Below are 11219 nucleotides of genomic sequence, written 5' to 3'. Positions count from 1 at the left end.
CGGCCCCATGCAAAGTTATCGAAGCGCGCGTCGCTGATACGTCGACAACATGTACATATACATATGCTCACTTTCGATGTATTTCATTTTTTCTTTCGTTTTCATTCGCTGTGCGATTTGAAAACGTTTAAATAACAAGCAGCAGCAACAACAACAACAACAAGCAACAACAACAGCAACAACTGCTAGCGGGCGGGTCTTCTGCGCGCACACACAAAACCCAACAAAACTTTACGAGCTTTTTATTATTTTGTTGTTATTTTTTTTTCTTCTCTTTATTTTATTTTTTGAGCCAATTATGTGCAGCAGCTGCCGTTGAGAGGGCGCGGAGCAGAAGTGTTAAAGCTCCTAAACGTTGTCGTTGTTATTGCTGTTGTTGTTGCCGGCCATTGCTAATGCTGTGTTGTTGTTATTGTAGTTGCCTTAGTTTTATTTTCTATTTTGCGCATAAATTTATCAAATTGTTTATTTGCATGCTTCACTGTGGATCTTATTGCTGTTGTTGTTGTTGCTCGTTTTGTAAAAGGCTTATACCATAAACTAAACGATTTTTAAGTTGTTCAACTTGCTGTTGTTGTTGTTGTTAGCTAGATGGTTAATTTGTATGGCTAATTATATTGAACATATCAATTATGCATAAGTGCCACAATTTGAATGGGAATGGAAGTCGCGTTAATTCTAGTTTCTATGCTTGTACTTCACTCACCATTTGTTATTACAACTAACGAAATATTTTAGATGTTTCTATTTTTTATTGCATTTAGGAAATTTAATTTATCTCCACATGATTTATACTGACATGACCTCGATCTTGAGCGTATGTCTATAGCGTGATTAGAAAGGATGGAGTGAAATTTGGCAACTGACTTTACCTATTGAGATGTCATTAAACAGATCATTTTTGTCAGTTCAATGGAATGTTGACAATCTGTCAAAAATATTAGGATAAATCGAGAGGGCGTGATCAAAATTTAATTAGGTCTTAATTAATAATAAAGAATATTTAGAAATACTAAAATAACTATTGTATAATTTTTTAAAATTTTAGTAGTAAGTGTCTGTGTATTTTAAAAAGGGAAACTGAATATTTAACAGACAGTTCTATTAAAATATCTATTCGAGTTTTGTTTTAAATATTGCAGACATTGATCTTTCAGTTTTATTCTTTAAAAAATTCTGTTTTATAATAAATGTTCGAGTAAAACTATCATTCTATATATTCCACATATTTCAGTTTAGGAAAAAAAAGGTACGAAAAAGACAACCCATTTTTTTTTATCATTTTCAGAAAATGCAGCTCTAAAAATTTTGTTTTATAAAAATTAAAATTTCATACTAAAATAATTCTATGAATTTATCTTACATCTTTTTCACGTGTAGTAACATATCGAACTATCAACTAAAGAAAAACAATTTAAATAACAATCAAATTAGGGATCTCCGTTTTAAATGCCAACTATAAGAAAGTCTAATAGTTAGTTTTTTATTGAGCATCGGTTAATTACCTAGGGTATCTGCAATTTCTAAGCAGATAAATATTGCCACAAAAATTAATTATGGGTTGTCGTAAGTTGCAACTCATTAAAAGACGTGCAGTAAATTTTGATTTGAGGCCAGGGAGAAGTCATAGCACATATCAGCATCTTGCCACTTAGGCGATATCAAACCATCAATCAGTGCAAGAGGCAAGAAGAGAGTTCCCTGCCACATGCAACACAAGCCACACAAAATCTCATTTCAAGGAGAAAAGAGAAACAAAAAAAAGTCATTAAGTGAGACAGAAAAGGATAGAGAGAGAGAGAGAGATGGAGAAAGAAGAAAATAAAAAAAATAGTTGTGAACTCATTGACTCAAATAAATAAGAGGACGGCTTGGCACGCGGCCAAGCTGCAAGAGATCATCAGCAACAATAACAGCGACAGCAGCAGCAGCAACAGCAGCAGTTGTTGTTGTGGCAACACTAACAACCACAACAAACAGCTACAATAATAGAGGAACCGCGATTTGCAAATCTATGCCATAAGCTGCCAAGTGTCGGATGATGTTGGATGATGTTGCACGATGATAATGATGTTAGAAGATCATCATAATGATGATGATGTTGCTGCTGCTGCTGCTGATGATGAGGAGGACGATGCGAATGGGTCCGTTTGTCTGTCTGTCTGTCTGTCTGTTTGTCTGTCAGTCAGTCAGTTTTGGTTTGCTTGGCCATAAAAAACGGACAAACGATCCGGCAGGTACCGCTGGGGGTACCTGTTGTTAGCCTTAGTTACTCGCCTAACGGTACAATTTCTACAAGGGAATGTGCTTTCATTTTGAAGTGTTGTGTTTGCAACGGCCTCAGTTTCAGCCATGGACTTGGACTTCAACTCATTCAAAAATCTAAACAACATCAGCGAAGCAAGCGAACGAGCCGAAATCAGAGAGGCGACCGCTACTGTTAGACAGCATAGAGGCATGTTGCATGCAACATTCAGGCAGCAGGCAGGCAGGCAGGCAGCTGGCGGCAGGCAGCTGGCAGTTAGGCAGTTAGTCACTTCACAAAGTCATTTTTGATTTGATCGATTTCGTGCAGAAGAAGAAGCAGAAGAAGCTGAGAGTAAGCCTGAGACAGAAGTAGAAGTAGAAGTAGAGAAGTTACAACCAACCGCAGACATGAAGTGCTATGAAAGAAGGCACATGACATGGACTTGAACATGGACAGGGACATGGTAGTGGTAGTGGTAGTGGTAGTGGTAGAGTCCATTGTAGAAGTAGGACAGAATACCAAACCCTTCTCCCATTTGGCCACATGTGTCTCGTATGTTAATCGCCATCAACACAGCGGCAACATCAGCAGCAACGGCAGCAGCAACTGTTGTTGTTGTTGCTTTTGCTGTTGCTGTTGCTGGCGAGTGAAAGACTTTGTTGAACTTTCCATTCTCCATGTCAGTCAGTTAAGACTTATCTTAAGCTGCCGCTTAATTACGAGCTCCAGCTGCCCTGGACTAGCTCTTCTTGGCCTATCGGACATGGCCAAAATAGCCAGCAATCGCTATATTGCTACCGTTGCTGTTGCTGTGGTTGTTGCTGTAGCTGTTGCTGTTGTCGCCGCTGATGTTGCTGCCGTGAGCTGCACGCTGTGACTGCTGCCAGAGCTCAACTGAGCACGCTCACTTTTATTTTGCTTCATTTTGCTTCATTTTTCTCATATTCTCATTTTGTTCGTTAGCTTGTGGATCGCATGTGGAACATCAAGCTTCGGCTGTCTGTTCGTAACGACTGGGTACGTTCGGCTTTGACGAAGCGCGCCTCGTGCTGGGGCGGAAGATCTCCACCCAGTTTCGGATGCAATTGGAATGCTGTTCCAGCGTCGACTGCGCAGCGACTGCGATATTCATTGAGTAAAAACGCGTCGCAGCTGCAGCTGTGCAGGATGCACGCGTCTCCAGTGAACGACGACTGCCTCATTTACCGTTGCCGCTTGTCTGCCAGCGTCGCTGCCGCTAAACTTGTCTAGGCAGCAATTGTTGCTGCTGTCTGTGTGTGTGTGTGTTCGTGTGTGTGTGTTGTGGATCGCACGAGCTGTGTGTGGTGTGTGTGCTCTACATTAAGAAAGAAGTGTATTAGCTTCGATTTATTGCATCGTCTCTAGACTTCCTCAAAATGCTCAGCTCTGCTTTGCTCAGCTCCGCTCCACTCAGCTCCACTCAGCTCTGTCTCCGCTCAGCTCTGACTCTGGCTCTGCTCTAAGCTGCGCTGCGCTGCGCTGCTGTCTCTGCTCTGGCTCTGCTTTGGCTCTGCTGCTTCACTTCAATTCGCTTCGTTCGATCCGATGTCCGATGTGGCTTGGCTGTGGATCTCATCGTCTCCGCTCGTCTTGCTGCTCGTTGTGTATTCATTCAGAGCACCCATACATAGACAGAAGACGTCGCTGCGGCCCCGTATAACTATTTTGCGTTTATTATTAGGAAATCGAAAACGCTTTGCACTGTGGCTCTGACGCTTCGACTCTGACTCTGACTCTGAGTCTCTGTATGACTCTGACTCTGACTGTGAAGCTGCTCGCTGGCCGCCTATCATCAGTCCGTGAGACGGTCTCAAAGCTATTGGTCGTGTTGTCGCTTGTCGGTCGCACCACCAGCACCACCACAGCACAAAAGCCACATACAAACAACCCAAAACAACATCCAAGACGATCGACCCAACGTAAGGCCCCATTTAACGTCATACGTAACGTAACGTAATAAAATCTCACGCGATGTCTGCGCTCGTATTACGTAAAAATAACGGTAAAATATATAAATCTACCGCTACTACGCATATGAAGTGAAGTGCGAAGGCTTAACTCAAGAAATTTTATTTCCAAGTGTAAAAAAAAAAAATTTAAGATAATAAACCAAAATCGAGAAATAAACTTCATTAATGATGTGCAACTTAAAACATTACTTGAACAAAAAAATAAACAATAAAATTTTTCAAATTATTAATATAAACTTACAAAATATTAAATAAAACTTTCCTAAAATAAAAACAAATATTCTGAGTCAATTGTTACAAACTTACGACTTCTATTGAACATGATTCCAGCAAACATAAAACAAATCCATTTCCTATCTAATAACACCGAGTCCTCATAAATCTTGAATGCAAAAGTCGTTAAAGATTTCAACTTTCTGACGCGCCCAGTAGCTAATAAGAGATATCTGAACTATATATAAGTATAAATATTGGTGCTAAATCAATGATAACTGCATACTTAAATGCAATTAATGCAAATTGTGACAGCCGCAAATGCAAAGTGAGTTAAGCTGTGGAAAAGCAACAACAACAACAATAACAACAAATAATAACAACAACAAGAAATTAAGCCACATGTGTACAGGCTGATGATGATTATGGGCAGGCATTAATCAGAAAATCCATAATGAAATTATAAAATATAATTAGAAAGAGTATGGCTAAGGAATGAACCATTTACATATGTATATAGTATATCCTATATAATATATCGTCCATATGTAAATAAGCCAAACTAAACCGATTAAGCGAAACTGGGAAGTTCTCAGCTTGGGATTGGTGTCAGCGCGTGTATCGCGAATAATACGACAATTACCGTTAATTTGTATTAATGACTAAATCCATAAATCAGCCACAAAGAAATTCTAAGGATTGTACAAAGTGTATAAAGAAATATATATATAAACTCAACAGATCCTAACTTAAACAAAACGTTAAATAAAAATTAGTTCATAATTACAATTCTAATATCTGTCTATAACTCTAGCTGCTATAATTAAAGATCTATTTCTAAATTTCGTGAAATTTTTTATTTAGATACTGCTATCCTACTATCAAACAACTCAACAGCTCCTAACTATTACAATTTATAAAAATAAAATACTTAAAAATAATTAAATTTTGTGTTATAATCATATTTTAATTCAATATTCTGTGCTTCGTTTAAAATCAATCTGATACCGTATTATAATATCGTTATCGGGTTAGTTAAAAAATTGACTTTGATTAGTTATCGTGAAGTTAATTAAGCCCGTTAAAAATTATCCTTAACAAAAGTCGAAAAATAAAATTTCACACCCGCCATCGGTAACTTGTTGTTGTTGTTGCACGTTTGGGATGCAGAATGACAACAACAGCAACAACAACACTAATAACAAGATCAACACAATATTGCTTTAGCCAATGCCAATGCAGGTTATCAACATCCGTAAAACGCTGCCGTAGCCAACGGTGTTCAAATGTTGATTTCTTCCTGCCGGTCAACGGATATCCGTGCGGATTTTATAGCTGCAGTAGACACAACAACAACATCAGCAACTACAACTACAACTACAACTACAACTGCGACAACAACCACAGCAAGAAAACACTTTACAATTAAACTAGAAGAGGCTAGCAAATTGATGCCGCAACAACAGCAGCAACAGCAACAACAACAACAACAACAAACACCGTCAAGCATGTAAGTAGCTAGGAAAGTATCTCAAAGATACACGTACTTCAAGAGCTCACAGCTTACATTTAATAAGCGCAATCACAGGATCTCGACAAATATTAAACTTAATGTCATCCACAAGCATTTTATACCATATTTATACAAGCGCACACACACATTTGCACTTATGCAGATACCGTTACATATATGTAGATGGATTTATTTATAAAATGTATCTGCTAGATTCAAGACTTCATCGTTCGTTCATTCGTTCGACTTTTGTGTATTGTAATTGATGAATGAATGAAATTGAAGTTCGAGTAATGACGCAGCATTTTCGTTGCTAAAAGAGCTCGAATTGAGTTGTTGAGCGAACGAACTGAGATAGAGATACAAATACATTTACGGTTGAAGTTACTTTTTAATTTTTGCCAATCAAAAGAAATAATAAATTATATAATTTTTGGGTAACGCCTAAATTCACGCACTTTTTGCCAACGGCACGAGTAAACATTTTTCCCTTCTTCTTCTATCCCTTTACTTATAACGGGCAAACAAGCAACTTAAGGTATATGCGACTAAAACTTTATAAACATATCAACGAAATGTAGTAATGGATTCAGTTAAATTAATAACATTTAATTTGTATGATTTTAAGTCAATTACTTGAAGAAATAACATTCACATGTAGTTATTACTAAAAGAAGCAAAAAAAACTTCAACATTTTACAGCGTATTCCAAAGGTAGATCAATTTTTTTTATGTATTTGTGTTGAAACCTTTTCGTAAGTATTTAAACCGCACTTCTTAAGTCACTTTTCTCTTTCATTTTTTATTACAATATTTTTATGGCTTTTAACTTTTCGGACTTTTGTTTTATTTTTGAAAGTGATTAATAGGTTTGACATGTTACTTTTACGCTAATTGAGCGATCAAAATCAAATCGAATTTGCTAAATTTGGCAGCCAGCTGGCCATCACAGCAGCCTTCACGGTGAAGGGTGAAAGGGTTGGCATCGCCTTCCAACCTGAATTCGAATTCAATCCAAAAAGAAGCAAAAAAAAAAAAAAAACGAGCCGTATCCAAAGAGTTCATTTATGCGTTAAATGCACGAAATTTTCGAACGTGCCACAGTTTAGATACAAGCATATGTATCCAGCAGATGCAGATACAACTGTGCTGTAGATTTACTTACTTATAGGCATTGAAGCGATTAGTAGCGCCTTTCGATTTTCATTTGTGGCTAGTGAATGTTTTGGGCGCGTCTCTTCAAATGGAATGGGTTGTGATGGGAGGGGATGGGATCGTTTTGGGGAGGGGGCAAATTAAGCAGGTTAATTTAATTTTAAATAGAAGTTGATGGTTGTCTTGAATTGTCTTGATTTGTCTTGGTCATGTAGTAACAGTGGCAGTCCCAAGTGGCAGATGGGCGTAAAAGAAGCGCCAACAACAAAAAATATCATTAATTTTATGATCTTGGAGGTTAGTGAGTAAATGAGTGTATGAGTGAGTGAGTGGCTCACCCAGACAGGTTCCGCTAAATGAATGGATTGGATGGTGAAGTTAGAAGCTGGATGTGAACATCATTAAGCGTACAAATATGTACCAAAAGCGAACTAAGAAATAAATTGGCTACAGCTTAACAATCTAGATACATTTTAGAATGTGAGCTTCCTCGAAAGATAATTGTACATGTTAAGAAAGATAATGTATCGATTTGATGTATTGGCTTAAAATTAAATGTTTCCTCTCTTAAAGTAAATCGAATTTAGGATATATTTTTAGATATATGATTTAGAATGTGAGCAGCTTCAGCTAAGTAAAAGACTTTAAGATACTTTGAACTACATTTTGCTAACTTTTCCACTCTCATTTACTTATACTCAATCTGAGAGATCTTTATATATATATTTTTTATGAGAGCATATATTTTTGCATTCCTGCTTGTCAGATACTTTCTTAACCACGTTGTAATCTGCAAACGATATCTTTATATTCAACATCTTTAAATAAATCGTTGAAAAATCTTTGATATTTTGTGCAGAAAAAATTAAGCAATTTCATAGCCATTTATTTTATTGAGTTGTGCTTGTGAAAATCGAGCAACTTTCTAACCGTTTGCCCGATTTGGAAAAAATCACACGCACCTAAATTATGACATTTCATCATTTTAACTATCGAACAAAATTTGTTTACAGCATTCAAAATGCCAATTACGAGAGCTAAAACTTGGAAAAATAAGTGAAATGCTGTGGATAATCTGCGAATTGATGACTGTCATATATAGAGAGATAGATAGATAGAAACAGAGAGGAAGAGAGAGAGATAGAAAGATGTGGCGGTACTTTAAAAAGCCTTTTGAGCCAAGTGCACAACAAGATCAACAGTGCGAGAGACAGAGAGAGAGAGAGATAGGAGAAGGTGAGAGGCATTGAGATGTGCCCACTGTTGTACGTAATCCAAGGCAGTTAATTGCGCCTTTAAACCGGAAGCGATGGATTTGATTGCGTTACACATTTTGTGTACTGGAATGTGCGCTGATTTTTTTTTCTCAATTTCAATTTCAGCTTCATTTTATTATTATTATTGCTCTTGTTGTTTTTGTCGTTGTAGTCGTTGAAGTCGTTGTTGTCTGATGTTGTAAGCAGAGCAATGACGATGACTTCGATGCCAACTGCGATTGTGACTCTCTCAACGATAACCGCAATCACTTTGAAAATCTAAAAAACAAATCACTTTAGGCTACGCAGCAACTGCAAAATCAACAGACAACAGCAGCAGCAGCAACAACAACAACAAGAGTGCCTTAATGCCTTGGCATACACTTAATCCACATTCAGGTTGAGATTGAAGCTGCAACTGTTGGGGAGTGTCTCAGGGAACCTCAGACAAACGGCCTCGCAATGAAAGTTGCCCGAGTTTGGCCGAGTTGCCTGCAATTACCGCTGCCCGAAATACGCAAATCGATTAAATGAAAAGCATTCGCTGTGAGGAAAATCCGCCCCAAGCACTCCTCAGATAGATTCATAGTTCGATTGACTTATATAGTATATGTAGGTGCCCTCGCTATGGCCTTATGTAAGATAATTTGCAATGCAGCACAGGAGATGAGTTGTATTTTAATTGGAGCAACATACACGGTTACATTTCTATAGATACAGATACACAGCTACAGATACATTGCTAGCAATCTTGAATGTGGTTAGTACGTAAATGTTATGACGTTCTATTTAGATAAGTAGAGAGTGTTGACTTTGTCTCGACGATAGATAATTATGAGCATCCTTCATTAAACAGAATGTGGAACTTCAATTTCCTCTCTCTGCTCTCTTTAGAATTCGATACGTTCGATTGATTGTCGCTCCAGAGAATTGATTGCTGGTATTATTATTAATTCATACAGTAACGTTGGGAAATTATGGAAAATGCAAGTCTATTTCGAGCGGACTTCAAAATGCGAATCAGACAGCAAATGGATTTATCGATCAACGTAAATATCAGAATCTAGAATTGTAGATTTATGGATATCTGTAGATTGTATCTTTTTATTTAATACTTTATTTTTAGCAAGTAACATTAACTGCACTTTAAGTTTTAAAAAGTCTCCTTGAGTAAAATAAATCTCCGTACTTTTTATTATACTTAAAAGATCTTTAATCGAAGAAAATAAGACCATAAGTAAAGCAGTTAAATGTGCACAAATCAGTAAATTACATTCAAATCAATTAGTGTACTTTTCTAATTAACATGAGATGATCTTTTAAGTATTCAAATAATAATTATAACTATATAATGAATTGAGTTTTCTGCAGTAATTTAGCTAATGCAAGTGCTACTATGCTGCAAATTAAATTCCACTTTATATCTTTTCCTCTCAATTACTTTGTTAAATTATAAATTATCTAATTAAAGAAGATAAGTTTGAAACTACCATTAATAACTATATAATTGTTCAATTACCAGATTAACCTAATTACCAGATGATATCTGAAGAAGATCAACAAATGTGAAGTGTATAAACTCTTGTTGAAAATTATACATAATTAAGATTTAAGCTATTGAGTTAGCTTCCAAAAGTCACAAAGAGAGATTAATGTAAATTTTTTATTCGCTTACACTCTCTAAATGACACAAATGAATGATATTCATTGACTCACATCTATTTCATTATTTCCCACTCAAATATTTGGATTATTTTTATGCTTACACCTTTTTATTATTTCTAATAAATATGCAAAACTTTGAATAATTTGCAAGTTATTCGCATCCCTCACGCTGCAGTCTTAAATGAACCCAATTTGCAAATTCTTCCAATCTGAATTCAAGACGAGCTGACACACCTCATTACGATCATCATAATGATTATTATTGTTATTATTATTTCCTCTTTTTCAAACGTTTAACACATCCATTAGCAAATTGTTAAGATTCTGCAGTTGCTTTTCTAACTGAACCATCATCAATTAAAAAAAAGTTTGACAAACCCAGGCTAATCTATTTGAAAAATTTAACTTAATGATTACCCCACCCATTTATAATAACAATAAAAAAAAGAATAACAATGAAGACAACGTACGCGTATTTTGAAAGCAAAAGTAAAGTGTTTTGAAAGTAAACTACACTAATTTAAAGCTGTAAATTAACCAACTAAACATCAAAAACAAGAGCAACAACAAGCAGACAAAAAACCAAGAGCGCTTCAGGCCTTTGATAACCTTGAATGCAATGAGAGAGCTTTAATTAATTAAGTGTGTGTGTATTCACAATTAAAAAGGTGTAAAAAAAACCACAACAACAACTAAAGCGACAGCCGGTCTTTTAACAAAAAATGTTCTATGTCCCCCAGATTGAATAATAAATACGCCTCATCATTGATCAACTTTGAAAAGAGACTTGAAAAGGAGGCTAACGACAGGAGAGGGGAAAGAGGAGAAGAGCGTACAAAAACTGGAGCAATTTTCACGCTAACTACACATAAATAAATAAACGTCATTTTGCCAAAGGGCGACAAAATACAAAAAAAAAAAAATCTAAACAGAGACAGAGACCGTAAGTAATACCCATAAAGACCAAACCGAAGCGAGAGACGTCATCGTTGTCGCTTGAGATTTGTACTTGAAAATGAGTTGGCCGAAAGACTTGGTGGGTCTCTGGGGGTCTGGGGCTATGCTACTGATGAGTAAACAGACATACCAACCGTTGATTACAATAGGAAATAATCCCACAAATTGCTTTAATATTCACTGCAAATCAAATGAAGTTGTGCCGCAAGCTCCGTCTCACA

The sequence above is a fragment of the Drosophila innubila genome (genome assembly GCF_004354385.1).
Source record: "Drosophila innubila isolate TH190305 chromosome 2L unlocalized genomic scaffold, UK_Dinn_1.0 4_B_2L, whole genome shotgun sequence".
NCBI lineage: Eukaryota > Metazoa > Arthropoda > Insecta > Diptera > Drosophilidae > Drosophila > Drosophila innubila.
This window is presented reverse-complemented; position numbering follows the sequence as displayed.